This window comes from Vombatus ursinus, unplaced genomic scaffold (assembly GCF_900497805.2).
Source record: "Vombatus ursinus unplaced genomic scaffold, bare-nosed wombat genome assembly UNPS02014770.1, whole genome shotgun sequence".
In the NCBI taxonomy this organism is placed as follows: domain Eukaryota; kingdom Metazoa; phylum Chordata; class Mammalia; order Diprotodontia; family Vombatidae; genus Vombatus; species Vombatus ursinus.
In genome coordinates this window covers 29,168,646-29,191,714 of record NW_020954548.1, presented here as the reverse complement: position 1 = coordinate 29,191,714, position 23,069 = coordinate 29,168,646, and the positions used below count along the sequence as shown (strand labels likewise).

General features: G+C 38.8%; 1 protein-coding gene across 1 annotated transcript in view; it reads right to left on the bottom strand.

The window, feature by feature from the left end:
* HS3ST4 (heparan sulfate-glucosamine 3-sulfotransferase 4) overlaps nt 1-23,069 on the bottom strand; it is a 427,479-nt gene that overhangs the window by 306,689 nt on the left and 97,721 nt on the right. The window lies entirely within an intron of this gene.

The following is a 23,069-nucleotide window of genomic DNA, read 5'->3' as shown; positions in this document are numbered from 1 at the left end:
TGTTCAGTGCAGCTCCAATATTCTGATTCCCTGGAACAGATATAAATCTATTGATAGCAATAGCTATATGGCCTTGAGAACAGAATTCCTATTTCTATATGTCTAAAGTGTAGGATCAAGTTTCACCCTAAGAGAAGAGGAAAGCTGGGAAGGAGGGATGATGAAAAGGATAGAAGCTTATGGCGCTTATACTAACTCTGTCTTTGCCTAAGATATCTTGGGCCATTGCCAGTCATCTTGATTTTTTCTTGCCACTGCACTTCGATGACTCTGGAGAAGAGAGTGAGGCTGATGACTTGGCAAAGCTCTGCCTCGCTTATATCCACTACCCTCATGATATCATTGGTCCTCTTTGAGAACAAAGGACAAGCAGCAATAACAACAACCTTTGTCAAAAAGAGAAGAAAAAGAAAAAGAAAACGATATTGAGATACTCAAAGCAGGAATCCCCTGTGGAAGAACAGAGAGTCAAACTGGAATAGGGAAGAGATCGCCAAAGATTATTAAATGTCTTCAAACCCTCATCAAGAAAATAATAATGAAACCTAGAGTAAATTAGTATTTAGCCCATGATGACAAAGAGCATTAAGTCAATCAATCCATCAATAAGTATTTAGTGGAAGCACATACAGGGAGGTTGGTACCATGCTAGATTCTGAGTATACAAAGAAAAAATGAAGCAGTCCCTGCCCTCAAGGAACTTGCATTCTGCCAAGGGAGAAAATACATACACAGGAAGTATATATAAAATATGTATATGTGTATAAATATATTTACGGAAGCATATGTATATGTATCATATATACATATATTTATATTCATATGTGGTAATCTTGAGAGGGAATCCTAGTAACTGGAAGCAGGGAGCGGGGAGTATAAAACCATTAGAGTTAGTAATCTTGGGATTCTTGAAGGTCATAGCAGAGCACAGGCTTTTGTAGGGCCTAGCCAGCTGGAAAGGTTTGGGGTCCAGGGTCCTTCCTTCCCCACAGTGAAATGCCTGCCTTTGACTACAGGAAAGATGTAGCCAATTGTGGAGAAGCTCAATACTACAAAGGCTGAGCACCTGTTTGATGAACTCTCGATCAATAGAAAATTCTGAAGATTGTCTACTAAAGCATGGAAGACTTATAATCTAAGGCATTGGAAGGATCACCCACCCTAACAAAACAGCACATCATGGAACGTTGAAGAAAAATATAGTCACTGACATTATTTTTGAGAAATCCTCAAGAAGTGAGACTCTGAAGGCTAGACACAGGTAAATGCATGACCATATATTACAACGGTATAAAAATGTCCCTGGAAATCATATGCCTGGGAAGATTCGAGACATGGTCACAATCCATCTGCAAGTGCCTAAAAGGGTACAAAGTACTGAACAGTAAATAACCTGCCTTTCTAAAGAATCAAAGAGGACAAATTTAATTTTCAGCTATGATCAAGTAATAGGCCTTGCAGATAAATGAAAAAGATACATCTGTTCTTCCATAAAGTTGGTGGCATATTTTTCCCCCCAAATTCTGTCCCAAATGATATTTTCATCCACAATCTCTGAAGGTATGATACAGGCCCAGCTCCTACCAAATGAAAAGCCTAGAGCACTTAATGGTTGAATGTCAACCTTGAGGGTTGCTGTGCATGGGGCAGCTCCTGTTCATATTTTTAATAGTGACTTAAATAATGAAATTGAGAACATGCTCATTGAAATCTGCAGAAAGTTAATAAGACTGGACTCAAATTCAGATGGCTTTGGACAATAAGAAAAAAAATAATGATTCATCTAAACTCGGAAGATTATAAGCACATTCAGAGTGATAAGGCAATGTATCAATGGGTCAGGAAGATTAGAACTACTGCTAAAAGACTTAATGAGGGCACCAAATCTCTTCCCCTGCTAGGCTGCATGAAGTAGAGAGTCCAGTCTTCTAGGCCAATTGTGCCTAAAATGATCTTTATACATCTGAAGTATTGTCAGGAGAAAGAGCAAAACAGCCAAATGAGACATCTCTGCAGTTGCGAGCAGGCAGCTCTGGGGAATGCAATTTCCTGTATGGCTTGCAGTGTGTGTGTGTGTGTGTGTGTAACTCCCCTGTTAGGTATGTTGGGAAAGAGACTCATGAAATGGATCATGTTGCAAACAGCCTGAGGTCTTAGGGATAGAGGCACTGATTTGTTTTTGTAATTTCTTATGGATTTTAGGAGAAAGTATACCAAAAGACTGGGCAATAGAGATCATTGATATCCTGGGTAACACTTTCTGAATCTTTTCTAATTTTTTGAGGTATGCCTATGTTAGAGAAACTCTTGTAGTCAGAAATCACAGTACAGGAATTAAAAAAGGAAATTGCAAAGTTGTACCACTAGAACATTTCAGAGTGTTCAGCATGACCCCCCCCCCAAATTTGCTTTAGGGCATATAAAGCTGTCTTCAAGTAATAATGGTTCATAGTCAAGAACAGAATAGCCAGTATGTACAACCTTCTTGATCTTGCTAAATAAAACAAGATGAATGTAATTTGGTGTGATAACAGTTATTGATCTAATATATATTACCCAACTACCTGCAATCAAGCTGTTGAATTAGAGACAATTCCTCCTCCCAATAACTGTATTAATATCTGCTGCAATGAGTAGATAAATTAGTGAATGACTGGTAAATAAAATAACCAAACCATTATTCAATTTTTGATGTAGTTGCAAAATAAATCTGAAAAATGCCAAAAATAAATCACCGTTTAATGTGGACCTTGTGCAAATGAAACCCATTCCTCTTCCGGAGTTGTGAAAAACATGCATTAAGTTAAAAGAATTCTAGTCATTGAATTTTAGATCTGGAAAGGATTTTGAACAACCCTCTCATTTTACCGATGAGAAGTGTGAGGCACACAACAACTTGCCTGAGCTCGCACCATAAATAAGTGATAGAGCTGATTTTTAAACTCATTTCCTCTGATTTCTAGTCTGGTGCCTTGTTATACCACATTATTATATTAAGCAATAAAAATGTACTTTGACAGGGAAAAAAAAAGTTTAAGTAGAGTCTGCCTCATGACTTAAATAACCTTAATGCTCAATATAACCAAATATCATCACAGCAAAACAATGTGGATGTCCTGTATGATAATTATAATGTGACTTTAACCTGTAGCAACCTTTCAATTAACAGTTCAGTCTTTCAACCACTAGTGCCTAAGAAAGACAACTTGGAGATGACAGGATGGCTGCCTTCAAATATTTTAATTACTCGCCTGTGAAAGGGGATTATGCTTACTCAGAGAAGAACCAGGACAAATCAAGTGAAATTCACAGGGAAGGAAATTTCAGCTTAATATAAAAAAGAGCTTTCAAACAATGAATGCTGAAAAATAGAATGGGATACTTTGTGGGGTAGTAAGCTTACCATCACTAGAAGCATTCAAGCAGAGATTTGAATGTCAGAAGTGATATGGAGGGAATTCATATAATCACAAAATCTCATTTGCAAGTATTCTAGTTAACCCCTACCTACCCCCAAAGTATAAGTTCCCTCTATAATATCTCCAACAAGCAATCATTCAGCTTCTGCTTGAAGACCTTAACTGATGAGTAACTCATAATTTCCCACTGCATCATTACAACTATTAGAGAAATATATTAACCAAATTCTGGATTACCTTGGTTGTTGAACCAAATGGCCTCTCTCTGAAGTCCCTCATAAGTCTAGACTACTACAAATTTATAATTTTAGGAACTAGGATTATGATGCTTAGAAGTCTTTTGGCCCAGGTCAAAAGGAAATGTCCATCCTGATGTTCAAAGTAAGGATAAATTAACTACTTGTTTCAGGGTTGACAAGTAACTCAGGGAACTGAGAGAATTATTCTCCCTCAAAAAAATTGTGGATTAAAATTTCCCTTTGATAGAATCAGAGCCAGTAAGAGATTGAGTTGTTATCTGGACTGAAAGGTAATTATGACTTCACTTTACATGTAGTATGTGTTCCAAAATGGTTGTATGTAAGGTATATTTAAATCTCATTTTCCACTGATTTTTCATAATTCTAGAGAAATAGTGCGCCAAGAGAAAAAAATAACCTAATCCCTATAAGGAACAAGAGTCACAGTTCAGATTCCATAACTTTGGGCCCATCACTTCCCATCCCTGGACCTTAGAATTTGCTCTTCTGTAGATAAATTGCCTGAATTTACCTAAATTAACCTTAAAGTCTTTACCAGTTCTTCTATAGAACACAGTCTTTTAATCCTAACCTAATGATCCTATTATTAAGATAACCCTAATCCAAAAAACACATTAGAAGGAGCTGGTGGCACATTGGATAGAGCACTGGATCTACAGTCAGGAAGAGTTCAGTTCAAATTCAGTCTCAGTTACTTGCTGTGTCACCTTGAGAAAGTCACTTCATTTGCATCTGCCTCAGTTTCCTCAGCTGTAAAATGGGAATAGGAGTTGACCTACCTTCCAGGTTTGTTGTGAGAATCAAATGAGAATATCTGTAAAGCATTTAGCACAATGCCTGGCATATAGTAAGTGCTAGACAAATACTGCTATTATTATTATTATTATTATTATTATCATTATCATTATCATCATTATTGGCTGTATAGCTCATTTGAACATTGCTGTTTGCTTATTGTCTCCCCCACTGGACTCCTTACTAGCAGGAACTGGTTTTTGTTTGTTTTTCTTTGTATCTCTGGCCCTCAGGACAGTTCCTGGTTCATCTCTTAATAAATACTTGTTGACTTGACTTAACTGGGATATGTTAAGGGACTTGGAAATCATGTTATAGGGAGAATAATGGGTGGAAATGGAGATGCTTTGTAAACTTTTTGTTACAAAGCCCTTATCAACCTTAAAGCACTATATAAATATGAGTTGTTATCCCTACTAAATAGGACTTTAAATTTTACATAGCATTTTCCTCACAACAACCTTGTGAGTCATATATAATGCAAATAGTACAGCCCTGATTTTAAAGATTAGGAAACTGAGATTCAGTAAGGTTAAAAAGACTTTACAACAGTCATACAGGTAGCAAATGATGGAATTCTGAAACAAGGACTCCATCCCACATCTCTTGACTACACAGGAAGGAGATGGAGAGGGGCAGAGGAGACATTTTAACATTTTCCAAGTATCTGAAAGACAGTCATATAGAAAGGGGACTAGACTTGGTCTTGGCAGAATTAGGAGTAATGAATGAAAGATCAAAAGTGGTCAGTTTAGACCTGAGGTGAGAAAAAACTTCCTGAGCCAAGATTCCTAAAAGTGGAATGGAAGTTAACAGGTCCCCTCCCCACTCAACTCCACCAGAGGTCTTCAGACAGGGCCAGATGACCACTCATTGGAGATGCTGTGGAGGGAAAATTATTCATATATAGGTTGAACTAGAATTCAACACTTCTTAAACAGTGGGTCCCAATGCAAAAAAAAATGGCAACAGTAAAGGGTTTCTGAACGTGCAACAACCAAAAATTAATTAAAAATCAAATGTATAATGAATCTGAGGTGTTTCTGGCAGCACTTGCCCATGATGCATTGGGCAACTTCACTGCAGCCTGGGTTCTAAACAAAACACGCACACTTTGCACCGCATGTGCCTCATGCCATTCAATGCCAACAAATGCTGCTAAAACTGAAGAGGGGTCACAAGTGGAACTAGATGACCTCTGGGGTCCCTTCTAACTCTGAAATTCTATGAATCTGAAGTCCAGTGTTTTCCATCTCAACATGTTTCCTTCATGTTTACTTGGACTCTTTCTTCTCTCCGAAACTGTTGGGGTTGGCTCAGCTCAACACAGTTCCTGCTTTCAGGCTCCTAGTACCCTTAGAAGATAAAATTAAAAGGGAATTCCCCCTATTGATTTTTGTCTCCCATGCCTAAGGCTGAAAGGTCATTGGGGAAAGGCATAGTTCCTGACTCAATCAAGAGTGTTCAACCTTATGCATTCTTCTAGGAAATTTCTAAACATGTTGTAGCCCACAAGGAATAAAGGGAATATCACTCTTAATGCTGTATTAGAGGTCTTTGCTTCCCCACCCCTATCTCCATGAATAAGTACCTTTCCCCACAGACCTCACAGGGCATTTTATTTTGTCCCTCTCTGATGAACTTACCATAGAATTATGTGTATTATATATAGTTACCTGTAATTATGGCACATCCCCTTACTAGACTCGAGTTCCATGATGGCAGGAATCTTGCCTTATCTAAGCTTTGACCTCCCCTGGTACCCAGCAGGGTTTGCTACTCAGGGTAAACACTTGATAAATGTGGTAATGAATGATAGAACTAGGGCTGGAAGCCAGGAGGCTCCTGGGTAGCCAGGTACTACAGTGGGCAAAATGTTAGACTTGGAACTAGGAAGACCTAACTTTGAGTCCTGCTTCACACACTAGTTGTGTAACCCTGATCTGTAAAACAGAGATAACAATCACAACGGCGTCATAGGGTTGTTGTGAGACTCAAATGAGATAACCTATGTAAAGTATTTTGTAAACCTGTGTTATATAAATGCTATTTATTTATTTATTTATTTATTTATTATTAATCATTAACATTGATTTATGGTCCTGTGTCCTTCCCCTCCTTCCTCTATGCTGCCTGTTTTTGATGCCTGGGGAAGACCAAAATCTTCTTTGACAGGCCAAATTCCCTAGGACATCAATTTTGCTGTCATTATTCAGTTGTTCCAACTCTTTGTGACTCCATTTGGGGTTTTCTTGGCAGAGATATTGGAGTGGTTTGCCATTTCCTTCTCCAGCCCATTTTATAGATGAGGAAACTGAGGCAAACAGGGTTAAGTGACTTGCCCAAGGTCACACAGCTAATAATATGTGTCTGAGGCTGGATTTGAACTTGGGAAGATGATTCTTCCTGACTTCAGGCTGGGCACTCTAACCACTTCGTCACCTAGCTGCCCTCAGATATCAATAAATGATGTTAAAACAAAGGTAGTTCTAGATATCATGCTCTAACCTTGAAATCAGAAAGGGGAAAGATCTCAGCAATGTCCTAACTCATCTTCTCTCCTCCCTCTATCTCAGAATAAGGGTTTGCTGTGTCTTTTGCTTTCCTTGGGAGCAATGGAGAAGACTACTGCTGGAAGCTTCTAGACTGCCCGCAACGTCTTCCCCTACCCAGACCTACCCCTCTGTGCATGCACGCATGCACACGTGCGTGCACACACACACACACACTCACAAGCACTTGCACACAGCCCTTTTCTTATCAGTCAACAATTAAGTCAGTGCACAATCTACCAAGTCTGCCATAGTCTTTGGCTCATTTAAATCATTTCCTCTTTCTACCCACATGAATTTTATCTTATGCAAGCTGAATTCTACCTGCTTAGATTTTCCCTAAGAAATGGATTTCTAAGGCACATAAGGAGAAGAGAAAATCTGTACTTACTGTTCCCCAGACTTGGCATTTTATCTGCTACCTTCCTGTCTTCCCCAGGCTGGCAGCCATGCCTGGCATGCACTCCCTCTTCACCTCCTCCTCTTGGAATCCTGTGCTTCCTTCAAGGTTCAAATCAAGTACCAGCTCCCATAGGAAGCCTTCCTAGATATCCCTACTTGCTAATGTTCTCACCCTCAAAATATCCTGTCTTTGTCTGCCTAGAGGTTATTTCCCAATAGTAGGCTTCTCAAGGACAGGGAAAGTATTTTTGTTTGTTTTCTTTGTAACTTCAGCACCTAGCCTGTAACAAAAATGATAATAATAATGTTGATTGATTAATATTATCATTATTATTAATATGGTATATTAAAGTTTACAAAGCACTTTACATGGGTTATTTCTTTTGATCCTCACACCAACCCCACAAAGTAGGTGTTATTAACTCCACTTTACAGATAAGGAAATTGAGGCTAAAGAAAAGTTAAGTGACTTGCCCAAGCTCACTAATTAGACACAACTAATTTGACACACTAATTAGACATAACTAATAAATGTCTGAGGTAGGATTTGAACTCAGATCTTCCTGGCTCCAGGTCCATCACTGAACCACCTAGATGCCTAATGGGTCTATTTGGTATAATAATGATAGTTAGTGTTCATATAGTATCTTCTAGTTTATAAAGTACTTTGTTAATAGATAAAGAACACTGGACTTAAGTCAGGAGAACTGGTTTCTAGTCCTGACTGCCTATTAAATTTATCTCACTTCAATAAACATTTATTAAGTAACAGCTGTGTACAAGGCACTCTCCTAGGCATTTGGAATACAAAGACAAAAACACAAGTCACTGAGTCCCTCAACAAGCTTCCATTCTACTTGTTACCAGTTGGTGACTTCAGACAAGTTACCTAACCTCTGTGGGTCCTAGTTTCTTTCTCTGCAAGAAAGTAAAGAAAAGAAAAGAAAAAGACTGGAGTCCTTTCTACTACTATCACCATATCTTCTATGTTCTAAATCCCTCTCACATACACAAACATAAACACACACACACACACAAATAGTCTTAACCTTTTTTTGTGTCATGGATCCCATTGAAGTAGACTATTAAAGTCTATAGACCCCTTCTCAAAATTACATCTTTAAATGTATAATATAAAATACATAGGATTCTAACAGAAATCAATTATATTGAAGTATAGTTACCACATTTTATAAAAATAAGTTCATGGACCCCAAGTTAAGAAACCCTGCCCTAAAAACTGACATTCCCAGGTCACATTCTGAAGTCCCTCATTGCTTTACCATTCTGTGTTCTACTGTTCAGAAAAGAAATTGAAATGAGAATGAGCCACACTGTAATGATAATTAAAGTCAAAGAGAGTACCAATTCTTGCTACAATTTCATGTGGCATTCAAGAGGAGACGACAGTGCTGAAACCTCTAGAATTTAAGAGGTCAGAAAAGCAGTTACTCATCAAGGCTTTCTTGTAAGGATGATCATTTCAGGCATTTAAAAACTGAGATCAGTTGCTTTGGCCAGTTAGTACCAGCTCTCAAGGCACTGTCAGTAAGTCTAAAAGTTGAAGAATTCACTGTCAGACACCCCACCTTCATTCCTAATATGACTCAGTTGAGACCCAAAAATATTAGAAGGTAAAATAATGGTAAATTAAGTTGGATTTGTGAAGACATGTAGACTTTACCCATTGGTGTCCAGTCTCCTCCACCACCACCATCACTCCCTCTACACATACTTAAACACCCAATAAACTTTTTTTTCCACTATCCAAAATTTGGGATAAGCTGTTTCCACAGGGACCATACCAAGGTTCCCAAGGTGTTCACTTTAGAAGCACCAATAATTGGACTTTCTCCACTAGAAATCATTACCCTACATAAATCCCACTTTACCCTATAGACAAACATGTGAGAGCACATGTGCACACACACATACACACACACATGCACATGCACACATAAACTGCAGCAAATTTCAAACTCATGCAGATGGAAACCCTTTGTGAAATATCCAGCAAGCACCTGCCTATTTAGTATTCTTTTCAGAGACAACTATATCTCAAATAGGATCAATTTATAGGATTTATAGACATTTATAATAGGTTGATTAGGCCAGCCCATCCCACCCCTCCTTTTTACAGAAGAGGAAGCTATGGCTCAGAGAGGAGAAATATCTTGCCTGGAGTCACCCACTTAGCGATTAAGTAGCCTAGGACTTGAACTCAGATCTTCTTATAATCGGTCTGGCACCATAATGCTGTGCTACCTATTGGTATCAGCAAGAAAGGCTCAAATTGGCCACTAAAAGACCCTTTATTCGTGTGTGACTGAAAAGTACCCAAGGTTGGCTTCTATTAGTCAAAGTCAGTCAATAAATATTAAGTGCCTACTATGTACCAGATAGTGTGCTAAATGGTAGATTAAAAGCCAGTATACTTGACGCAGCATTTTGTAGTTTACAAAGTGTTTTACACATATCACCTTATTTCTTCTTCACAACCATGCTGGTGTACAAGTGTCCCCATCCCTGTTTTACAAGTTAAGAAACTTGAGGTTCATGAAGGTAAAACAACTAGTCTGTGGTCACCTAGTAAAATTACTTAGTGGTAGAGTCAGCACTCAAACTCAAGCCTTCTGATATCAAATGAATCCTCTATGTGATTGTACCTTAAACAAAGGAAATGTAAGTAAGTGTTAAGATTTGTGGGTGGATATGGAAAAAAAGGAGAAAAGTGTTCAGTTTATACATACTATCAACTTGTAACTGGTTCACTCAATGAGGCTATTTTGACAATTCCTTTTGCTCACACTCATTCAATATATATTAAGTACCTACTACGTCCAACAGACTATATGAAACACTGAGAAAAAGTATGAGGAGAAACAAAAACACAGTCTGTAATCCCACAGGACTCAGTCTAGTAGGAAATAAGACATAATAAAAACTAAAACAATATTAATGTGTAAAAGGGATACTAAGTCCTCTGAGATAAGATGAGGGAGATATTACTTCCTAGAGGGAAATCAAAGGCTTCATGGAGATAGCAGCATATGAAGGATGGTATATGATGAGTTTGGAGATGATGAGGAAAGACATTGAAGGAATGGTGGATAGCACAAATAGAAAGGCATATCATGTATATCCAGAATCCAAAACCAAAAGATAGGGTGCAATCCATCTCTAAATCTACGATTCCATGATGCTAAGATCAAAAAGGATTTCAGTTGACTCCTAATTCATTCTGATTTTTAAAAGAAGGCATTCCTCTCTCTTTATATAAGCCCAGTGATTTTTTGATGTATGCAGATAATCTCATGTCCCTCATAAATGGTGCCATAAACTCACTTTCCTTTATCACCCATAAAATGTATTAAACAGTAAAATTACTACCAAGAGCCTCATGAGAGAAACCTCTCTATGAATAGTGAAGCTCATGTTTGGGGAGTGGAATATGGGTATGGGAACAGACTGCAGTACTGTGAAGCTTCTGACCAAGATTTCTACATATTGAATGCCTAACAGGATCTGCCAAAGTAAAGAACACAGGAAGAAGGGTTGCAAGATTTTACATTCCTGCTGAATCCTCCAAAAGTAGCAAAAGAACTAAACTTTAACCAAGTATCTGCATACCCAGTAGAGACAGCAAGGAATAGGGGCAAGAGCCCAAGATTTAAAGTCATCAGGATAGGTTACAAATTCCAGCTAATTTATTGCTATATATTTTGAATCTTCCCTTATGTTCTATTATGCACATGGCAATTTTTTTTCTTATTTTGTGTTTAAGTTTATAATATATTTCTCTTTCTTTTCTTATTGAATATTTAAGTTTAAAATAGATTAATTAAAAAAAAAACAAATTACAGCTATGCCACTCACTAATTGTATGACCTTGGGCATTTCAGCTTCCCTTTCTGGGCTTCAGTTTCTTCATCTTTAAAATAACTAGATTCAACTAGATCATTTCTAAGGACCCTTCCAACTCCAGCCTGCTTCCATTCTATGGGAACAAATGCTGACCATCTTATTCTATGAGGCAATTGATGAAGATGAGCAATGTCCACCCTACATTTTCTGCCTTTAATTGGTTCAGGAATTAGAAACTTAATTGGAAGATTTACTCAAAAGTATAAAACATGCTCCAGGAAGGAGCGACATCAGTAATTCTGGCAAGATAAGATGCTGAGAAGGGCTCCTATTAAAATCGAAGAAAAACAAAGTCTAGGAGATTCTGTAATCAAATATTTGACCCACCACAGTCTAATGAACTGGGAGCTAGGAGGCTTGGATTCTAGTCCCAGCTCTTCCACTAATTGGTTTCATTATCTTAGGCAAGTCATTTACCTTCTCTAGTTTTCAATTTCATCCTAGGTAAAAAGTCCAAGTGCAGAAAGGATGTGTGTGAATCTGTGCATATCTGGATCAGATGATCTCTAACACCTCTCCTTACTCTAAAATTCTCACTGTCTGCACTTGAGCCAAGGGAAGAGTAAATCAAACCACAGCAGATCAGAGGCTCTTTGATGCTTCCTGTCAACGACCCAATTCCAACAGAGTGAGATATGCACTCACTCAGAAGTATTGGAAATCTATGTTCTGAATTGGGACTCAGGGTTCCACAGGTTGACAAGGTGTTAATTTATTAGGTAGAAAAACCTCACAGCTAATGATAGGGGATGTACCAAGAGAGTCAGAAAACAGAGGAATGCATTTCTTGATTATTCTTAATAACTCATGTTTATATAGTACCTTAATGTTTACAAAAATGCTGTCCTTACAAGAACCCAAGGCATAGTTGGTGTAAGCAAGATAATGCTGTATGGCCTTGGGCATTTCAGCTTCCCTTTATGGGCTTCAGTTTTTTCATCTTTAAAATAACTAGATTTAATTTTCCAATAGCTGAAGAAACTAACGCACAGGGAGATTAAATTGCTTTGCCCAAAGTAACCCAGCTAATAAGTAACAGAGCTGAAACTAGGACCCAGGATCACTGGGAAACAGCATGGAATAGTGGAAAATATACTTAAGTTGACATCAGAGGACCTGGGCTCAAATTCTGGCTCTTCCACTTATTACAACTTTGTAACATTGGGCAAAGGCATTGGTACAGTAAATAAAGCGCTGGGCTTGGAATCAGGAAGATTCATATTCCTAAGTTCAAATCTGGCCCTTGATATAAGCTGTGCGACTCTGAGCAAGTCAAGTTACCCTGTTTGCCTCAATTTCCTCATCTGTAAAATGATTTGGAGAATGAAATGGCAAACCACTCCAGCATATCTGCCAAGAAAATCCCCCCAAAACGGGGTCACAAAGAGTGGAAAATGACTAAACAACAATATGAAGTCCCTTAATTTCTCTGGATCTCAGTTTCCTCATCTGAAAATGAGGGGGTCATACCAAATGACTTCTGAAGTCCCTTCATGTTCTAAAGCTATAATTATGTGACTAGATTCAGCATCCTTTCCATGACATAATTACTCACCAGGCTACATTCTTCCAGATTTCTCTATCATGCCCCTGTTCTGGTCTCTCTCTCTCTCTCTCTCTCTCTCTCTCACACACACACACACACACACACACACACACACACACACGCACACACACTTTTTAGCCTCTTCTCATTGCTTGATATAGTACCTGTCATGTACAAGGCATGTACTGTTTCCCCCCAGTAGAATGTAAGCTCCTTGAGGGCAGGGACTGTCTTTCATTTTGCTTGTATTTGCTTGTATTTGTACTCCCAGTGCTTAGCACGGTGCCTGGCACATAGTAAATGCTTAATAAATGCTTGTTGATTAACTCTATATCATATGACCCCACCTGTGTACCAATCAATTGCAGCATCACTGTGCCCACCATTGATCTCATCAACGTGTTTTCATTCAGAATCAGCTTCCTTATCTCTTTTGTGTATAAGTACTCATAATTCTGACATTGCCCATATTCCTTCATGAGTCAGATCAGGACTAGGATAGATGTTCACGAACTATCCAGAACTATAAGGAATGTGCATTTCTCCCCCTCTGGGAAAAGAAAGGCAAACAACCAGGATTGTGACGGAATGGGGATTTGATCTCATCACTTGTGAGACCCCATGGTAGTTGGCGATTGATGTCTTAGCTACATAACCCTTCACTTCAGGACCTAAACATGATGCCAGATAGATAGTCCTTGGTAGTTCAGTGTTGACTGCATTGGACAAGTGTTTTCTTGTTTGCTCTAACAGGAAACTAAGACGTGGTTTGACCAGGAGACACCTCACTTGTTAATAGAAGGCCTTTCTTTTCCGAATAACAAATCACTTTCCTCTTCTGTGGCCTGCAGAGCATGTGTCTGCTGTAGCCGAGATTTTACTCAGGACCACATCCCCATGAGTTATCACTAGTTTCATTAGATTAATGACTACTCAGCCACTGGCAGCATAACAGATGGGACATTTCCTTTTGTACTTGAGTTCAGTAGCAGTGAGAAGAGGCACACCTCTGCTTGAATAGGAAGAAAGAATGAATGTGAGGCTAATAGGAGGAAATCAATGGTTTCCTACTGGGTTTTACAGAAGCAACAAGGAGCCAGATTTCTGTGGTCCTAGCAACAGAAACAAAATGCCACTGTGTTGTCATTTCAGGCTTCTACTATTAGCACCCAAGAGGCAATGGAGAATAATAGAGAGAACTTCTGATAAGGAGTCAGAAGCCCTGAGTTCCAGTCCTAAGCCTATTATTCACCAAATGTGTGACCCGGGGCAAGTTACTTCACCCCCTTCTGAACCTCAGTTAAAATTTGTTTAAAGGGGGGAAACAATGGTACTTTCACTACTCACATCATTCAGGACTATTATAAGGAAAACACTTCCCCCAAAAATATTATCTTTATCTGCTTATTTTATATATACTTATAAACATACATATCATCTCCCCCAGTAGAATATAAGCTCCTTGAGTGCAAGAAATTGGGCGCCTTTTTGTCTTCACATCCTCAGTACCTCATACATGATAGGCAAGTGCTATATTAATAACTCAAATTTTATCATGTCTTAAGTCCTACAAAATGTTTTCCTCACAACAACCCTGTGAAGTGGGTCGTGTAAGAAATTAATTTTTTTCCAGGAACTTAGCCAGGGAGGATATAGACCTTAAATGAACATCTAGGGCAGGATGGGTGAGTGAAAATAAGTTGATGTTTGGTTCTTTTTGACATCTTTTAGCTCCTTGGAAGTTATCTTAGTGAGTCATGGAAGGTTTAAAAATAGGAGGGTCGGGGCAGCTAGGTAGCACAATGGATAGAGCTCTGACCTTGGAGTCAGGAGGACCTGAGTTCAAATCTGGTCTCAGACTCTTGACATTTACTAGCTGTGTGACCCTGGGCAAGTCACTTAACCCTGACTGCCTCACCAAAAAAAAAAAAATAGGAAAGTAACATAAACCCTACCACTGGGACCCTTTCCCCTTCTTCTGACTGGAGAAGATGGAAGGTGGACATCAGAGAACTCTTTCAAGATTCTCCATTTAAGAAGGGCAGTCAGGACAACCATCTCATCATTTCCCACCCTGCTGCACTCCTCTGGACTTCTCTTTGTCCCCGTGCCAAGTACTTTCCTTATCTCTCCCCTCTCCTTTTTCTGTTTCTGCAGTGTTTATCACAGTGCCTGACACATAGTAGGTGCTTAATAAATGTTTATTACCTGACTAGCATGATAACACTTAGCGATAAGGAGAACCATTTCTGTGTGCATGTTTGTGCTGGCATCATGAATCATGCATGGGTTCATTCCCGTCTGACATAATATTCACCAGTCTTGGGGATTCATCAGTATAGAGGCTTTTACTGTTAGTTGCTTCTGTGCTTTCTCTCACAGAAGATGATCCTGCTGGCCTCAGAGGACATTCACCTCAACAACGCAGCGCCAAAAACAAGAGTAACTGACAAATGCAAATCAATTCCAGGAAAGCATCCATCGACTGCACTGTTTTATGACCTATCAGATTGTCAGCAGAGAAAGACATATTTTCCAAAAATAAAATGTTTTGCAAATACTCTAATAATTTAGCAGCAGGTTAGAGGTCATCTGGAATGGTGAGGGGACTCAACTTCATGACATTAAAGGAATACTTCAGGGGCAGCTAGGTGGCGCAGTGGATAGAGCACAGGCCCTGAAGTCAGGAGGACCTGAGTTCAAATCCAGTCTCAGATCAGACATTTGATACTTACTAGCTGTGTGACCCTGGGCAAGTCACTTAACCCCAATTGCCTAAAAAAAACCCAAAAGAATACTTTAAGGCCTTAAGGATGTTTACCCCAGAGAAGAGACTTATGGGGGACCTGGTCACTGCCTTCAGATTCTTAAAGGGATGTCACATGGAATTGTTGCCAGTGCTCTCTCTCCTTCCTGGAATAATCACAAACAGCATGGATCTACATCTCCTCCCCTGCCCCTGCACTAGTAGAACATAAGCTCCTTGAGGTCAGGGTCTGTTTTGCATTTTGCCTTTGTATCTCCAGCACCTAGGATAGTACCTTGTTCGTAATACACACACACAGCACGTTTAAAAATACTTGCTGAATTATATAAGAATAACAACAATAATGAAGTACATATTTCTATAGAACTTTAATATTTATAAAGTACTTTCCTCACAACAACCAACTTGTGGTATAGATAGGCCAAGCATTAATAGCCCAATTTTGTCCCCGATGAAGAAATTACAGCTCAGAGAAGTTGTGATTTGCCTAACGTCACACAGTTATGAAGCAGGAGATCCAAAGCCAAGTCCTCAGACTGCAAATGCAGTACTATCCTCCCTCCATAGCATGAAGACTCTATGATATTAGTGTCTTTCCATCTTTTTGTTGATTTGATTTGAAATAATGTCTTTCACCCCCACCATAGGAGTTAATGAATACAGTAGGTAAATTCCTACTGCTTTCTCCCACTGGACCACGGTAACACCAATGTCATCAATCAATCCACAAGGATAAATGAAATCAGATAATTTCTTGTTTGTGAGGCAGCAGAGGGAGGGAATCAGGATTTGAATGGAAGAAACGGCAAATGTATGAAAGTAGAAACGGGCCAGGAATTCCTGAAGATGAACTCATCAGGGAATTGACAAGGTAGTCATCCAGAGACAGGCAACCAAGATGATGAAGATGATGATGATTATGATGATTATGATGATGATGTTATCATGCTGTGAGATTTGCAAAGTGTTTTACAAGTATTATCTCATTTTATCCTTACAACAATCCTCCTCTACAGAGGAGGAAATTGATACACATAAAAATTAAGTGACTTGCCCAGGGTCACACAGCTAGGAAGTATCTGAAGTGGGGGCTAGCTTTGAACTCAGGATTTCCTGACTCCAAGTTAAATATTCCATCCACTAAGCCACCTAGATGCCTCCTCAGCTAAGGGGCAAGAGACTATGCTATATTACTAATGGCTCAAGGAAACGGGCATGTTACACCCAGAGAAGATTTAAGGCTACAATGTGCTCAAACACCACCAGAACTGTGCCGTGAAATTTCCACTAATGTTCTCCTCTGAACTGCCTTGACCTGGTATGGAGGTGACACTAGGTTTTTAAAGGACCTGCAAATGAAACTCAAATTCTCGCTGATCTTCCACCAAGCTGAAAAGGTTTTAAAGACCAGCCCAGCAACAGACTCTATGCTAATACCTAAATAGGACCCACTTAGCTAAGTTGAGAGAGGCTTCTTACCAAGTCTGAATTTTACATACATAATAACATGAAGGTGAACTCATAAGAAATAAAGGTACCCCAGTCTGCATTAGTGGAGAGAATATTTAAGCCAGTGAACTCATAGATCTTTGGAAGTACCAAAGTCACGTAGAAGGAGTTTACGCCAAAAGGGTTCCAGAGGGCAGAAGTAGGATAAGTGGGTGGAAGGGAGAAGAAACCAGATTTGGGGTGAATATAAAAAACTTTCTAGTCAACAAAGACGTGGCAAAAATGGGATGGATTGCCATGAGTTACCCACCCCTGTGGCTGGGTGGCCACAGAATGGTCTCTCATCTAGGATATGGGAGAGAGAGTAATCAGGCAAGGGTTTGGACTCAGTTCCTGTGAGCTAAACTTCATTTCTGAAAAGTTGCTCTCATGACTCTGTGGGTCTCAAACTTTGCCAAAGATCAGTTCCAGCTGATCAGAATCCAAAGATTCAGCTTGGTATGTGCAAACAAAAGTTTTCCTTAGAGTAATTTTTGTCATGTCCTGCTCAGGATACACATTGCTCAGATCCTCAGAGGATTTACGGGGGGAAAAAATGTTAAAAAAAAAAAAAAACCTTCAGACTTCTTTTGTTCCCAAATGTTTCATTAATTGAGCTTACCAATGCCCTGTAAAGATGAAAAAGTGTTATGATAGGATTGGATCCCAAATAATAGCAACGATTCATATTTACATAGCATTTTGAAGTTAATAAAATGTTTTCCCTAGCAGTATAGGAAGGCAGCATAGTAGAGTGGAAAGAGAGCTGGATTTGGAGTCAGAAGACATTGTTCAAATCCAAGTTCTTCCACTTATGTCTCACATGCCCTTTGGTGAGTTACTTAAACTCTCTTCTCTGAAATTTCCTTAATTTGTAAAATGAGGGGTAGGTAACAAATATACATATGATAGATGACCTGTGAGGTCATTCAAACTCTAAACTTATGCCCCTATGATCATATAAGTAAAAAGCACGATGGGTTAGGAGTCACTAGACCTAGGTTTGAACCCTGGCTTAGTCATTTACTAGCCATGTGAACACTGGCAAGTCATAGCTTCTATAGGCCTCCGTTCCCTCATCTGTAAAAAGGGGATAATAATATTTGAAACAGCTATAACTCAGATATGGTATGAAAATCATATTGGAGAAATTCAAACTCTCTAATGCACTTATCGTGTAATGCTATGCAGCATTGGTTAGTCTCCCTATTAGACTATGAGTTCCCCAAGGGGAGACACACGCTACTATGATATTTCCCAAGAGCCTTGCAAAGTGTTCTGCAAATAGTAGACATTTAATAAATATCTGCCAAATGCACAAATGAAGAACAAGGGTAAAATTTTTTGCAAACCTCCAAGTACTATATAAATTTAAATTATTATTCAAATGATGATAATGATAAATGTGATGATCATGAAAGCACAATCAGTCAACAAGCCTTTATTAACCTCCTACTATATGCCAGAAATGTGTAACAAATGCAAAGGGGATATGAAGACAAAAATGAAAAATTCCTTGCTTTCAGGGAGCTTACATTCCATAAATGAACATATATAGCTACATACAAAACAAATACAAAGTAGTTGGGGAATCAGGAAAGTCCTGAGGAAAGGAGGCTTAGATGAATTTTGACATTTAGCCCAAGCAGACTGAGGATTCTCCCCAACTCTAGTTGACAAGTCAGATTCCCCAGACTAGGCTGGCTAAGGGTCCTAGGCCTACCCTTGAAGGACAATGGGGTGACTTTCTCTAAAGCCACTGGCTCAAGCCCCAACCTGTGTGCTTCCTCACAAGATTATCAGTTAAGAATCATTTTAGTCAGCCAGTCTTAAGTCGCTTTTTTGAAAGGAATATTTACTAAGGTTGTACAGAAAGAACATTTAATATAAAACATCCTCCCAAAAGTCTGTGATATACTTTCCCACAAGTACAGAGTCCAGAGGAAAGTGGATTTAAGCTAAGAGAGGACATGTGGCAAAAGGGTTACTTACAGCTCCCGGTTGCTAGAACTCCCATTTTGTCACGTGTGGGGTGCTTAAGAAGTTCCTTTTAAGCATGATGTATTATTTTTGCTGGCTTTTTATAAAGCTATTAATCCAGTCTGTCCTTGGCTCCTGATGATTCAGACACTACTGACAGCTGATTTGGGGACACTGTTTAGGACACTGATGGGAAGATGAGAAGTCTTAACATAATCTGGTTCAAAGGTTCAAAAAGAGAGGGAAAAGGAAAGCTGGCCAAAGCTGAGGTCTCTCCTCCCTCAGTTCCAGGAGATTCCTCCTAAAGCTTGGTGGTGTGCTAGGAAGTCATATACTCTATTTTGGGGGGGTATAGGGGGAACTTCTCATTCTAGATCACTCAGTTGGCCCTTATACATGACCCAGACAATGTAACAAAATCCCAAAGAATCATTTCATTTCAAGAAATGATTTTCAAAGACTTTTAGCACTTGGTCTACGGTCTTTCGAAGGATCAATTGAAACATGTCCTCACATAGTTAAGGTATCAGTCTAAAATGGGGTGGGGTTAGACACCATCCTTACAGAAAGAAATTAGAGATTTTAAGATATGGACGTGAGGAGAGAATGCATCCAGACACGGGGGAAAGCCATGTAAATGCAGATGAGATGAAAGATGGAATGTTACACATGAGAAACAGTAAGAAGGTCAGTTGGCAAAGTGAAGAATATATGAAGGCAAATAATATGTAATAAGTCTAGAAATATGGTTTGGAGTCAGATTATGAAAGGATTTAAATGACAAACACAGAGATCTGTATTTGATCACAGAGGTCAGTGAGAAACACTCAGGCATATTGAGCAGCGGAATGACACAGTCGTACCCGTGCTTTATGACTATCACTTTGCTAGCTGTGTGGAAAATGGACTGGAAAGGGGAGAGACTTAAGGGACACTATCTTGTACTGTAGATAATGATAACTCAAATTTATGTCTCACTTTAAAGTTTACAATGCACTTGATCAAAAACCCTATGAGGTAGGCAGTATGATTATTATTATCTTTGACAAATAAGAAAACTGAGACTAAATTAAATGATTTGATGAAAGTCACACAGTAGAAAGTGGCAGAGACTGATTCAGGGCAACTATCAGGTCTGGATTAAACAAACAACTGGAATAAATTTTTGAAGCACTTTATATATCTCATTTTAGCCTCACATCAACTCTGTGAGGTAGGTAGCCATTTACCATCCCCATTTGACAAAGGGAGAAACTAGGCTTAAAGAGGGTACTGACTTACTCTCAATCATACAGATAGTATCAGAAATGAGATTCAATTCAGCCCTTCCTTATGGCAAGTCCAGCACTCTCTATTGTACCAAGCTGCCACTCTTCACCTGTCCTACCTACCCTGCTTGGCTTTAATTCATGACCTTTCTTGACTTATTTTTTTTCCAATTTCCATCTATGATCTTATACTGTAAGATCTCCAGGGAAGGACTGTATCTTATCTCTGCCTTAAATACTGTAAGCCCCCCTCCATAAGCTTTGTGATATGCTATAAATAATGAATATTAATAAAATTAGACATTAGTGGGAATGATGTGGTGGGGGTAGAGATGGATGAAATAAGACAAATGGGCTTTGGGAGCACTGATCTCAATTGTATCAATTGCCTCTGAAGCAATTAGCCAGCAGGAAAAGCCTTTCTGTCACATGGGACTAACCTATGTGCTTAGTGTCTCAAATCCTGTAGAACGGTCTTCCTCATTTTTATTTTTAAAGAAAGGTAGCCTGAGCTGGCTTAAAACCCATTCCTGGTGGCAAAGGGGAAAAGAGCATAGATGATAAACTTTGGGCCTTTGACAACCATACTAGCATGTCTTGAACTCAAATGAGATTTGTAAGAACTAGTCACCCTAGATTTTGGGGAAGTAAATCTCAAAGGATGCAGAGAAAAAATTAGTAGGACCCCTTAGACTAACATTATGCAGAGAAATTCAGCCCAGGATGAATGGAAAGCTCTCAAGAACAAAGAGAAACAAGACTGATGAAAAGGAGAAGGGGGAATTTTCTATAGCAAATGATGTGGATGCATAGGGCACTCATCTACCAAATTAGATTTTTAAGACATGAATAGAAGATGGAAACAATAGTAGGTAATAGAAGATGATTATATAAGTATGGCACAGTCTAGGAAGAAAAATGTCAAGAATTCTAAAGCTTGGAATGAGCTGGGACTGGTTATCAAATTTCTGAATAACCAAAAAAAGTTGCTTTGTTTTGGGGGTTTTGGTTATATTTTCAGAGAAGATGGAGGACAGGACAATCGGTGAGGGAGGATGGTATGAAAATTAAGAATGGAGAGAAGTCAGAGCTGCTCAACCCTTACTTTGTTTCAGTGCCAAGGAAAATGATCTTTGGACTGGAAAGGACAAAACCAAAACAGGGAATTAAAGTCCAAAGATAAGTAAAGAAATGGCAAGTGAACACCTGGTTGTGTACGAATCAAATAAACAGACTCAGAAGAACTACATCACAATGTACTAAAGCTGCCTTTATTCACTTGCAGTGGTTAAAGATCATGGAGACCTCCAGAGAAAGAACTGATAGCTCCTGAATACAGGTTGAAACATACTTTTTAAAACTTTCTTTATTAGTCTTGTTTTTTCAGTCAGCATTTTCTTTTGTAACATGACTAATATGGAAATATTTTACATGACTGCATATGTATAATCTATATAAAATTGCTTGCCTTTTCAAAGGGAGGGGGTAGGGAGAGAGAAAACTTGTAATTCAAAATTTTTAAAAATGAATGTTAAAAATTTTTGTTTATATGTAATTGAAAAAATAAAGATTAAACATAAAAAAGAAAGAAAGAACATGGAGAGAAGTACAACAGGGCAACAAAAAGATAAATGTTGTACTGATTTTTCAAAGAAAGAAGAGAATGGAGTCTTCATGCCATATGTTAATGATCCCAAATCCAATCCCTGGCAAAATTCCAGGATGGATATGTGTGTGTGTGTATGTGTATACCATACACATATATACATATATATTTGTATGTATGTATGTCTATATGTGCATATAGACATACATATGTATATATGTGTATACATAATATTAAAGCAATGTTTAATGACTATCTAGAAAAGGAAGTGGTGATCACAAGAAGACATTGTCAATTTCTTAATAACAAGACTAACCTCACTTGCTTTTTTTTAACAGGATTACTAAACTAGTAGATCAGGAAAATGTGGAAGGTATAGTTTACCTGTATTTTAGCTAAGCATTTAACTTGTGCTATTTTGGTAGAAAATATGGAGATAAGCAGGCTAAATAAAAGTACAATTAAATGAATTCAGAACAGATGTTACCCATGAAGAAGACACCTAAAATTTCTAAGGGTCCATTTTCTCAACTGTAAATTCCAAAGAATTATATGTATATTCATCTATAATCCTTGCTTCTGGGAAAGCTGAGGCTTGTAGATCAATTGAGTTCAAGCATTCTGAGTAACAGTAGGGCTTAAACCGATCTGGTGTCCACACTAATTCTAGCACTAATAGAGTGAGCCCTGGAGAACAGGGGTGAAATAGGCTACCTAAGGAGAAGTGAAATGAGCCAGGTCAGAAACAAAGCAAGTCAATGCTTCTGGGCCAGTCAGTAATGGAACCAGGCATGTGAGGGACTGAGGTTGGGAGAGGAGGAGCAGGAGGAAGGAGAAGGAGGAAAAGGAGGAGAAGCAGGAGGAGAATAAGAAGATGAAGAAGGAGGAGGAAGAGGAGAAGAAAATGAAGGAGAAGGAGAAGGCGAGGGAGGAGGAGGAGATAGAGGAGGTCTATTACTCTTCTTTCATGAAGGACACATTACAAATGGAGCAAGCCCTTATGCAAAAAAACTTCAGGACAGAAATGCATTCTTTTGCAATTCATGTATGAAGCTACATCTT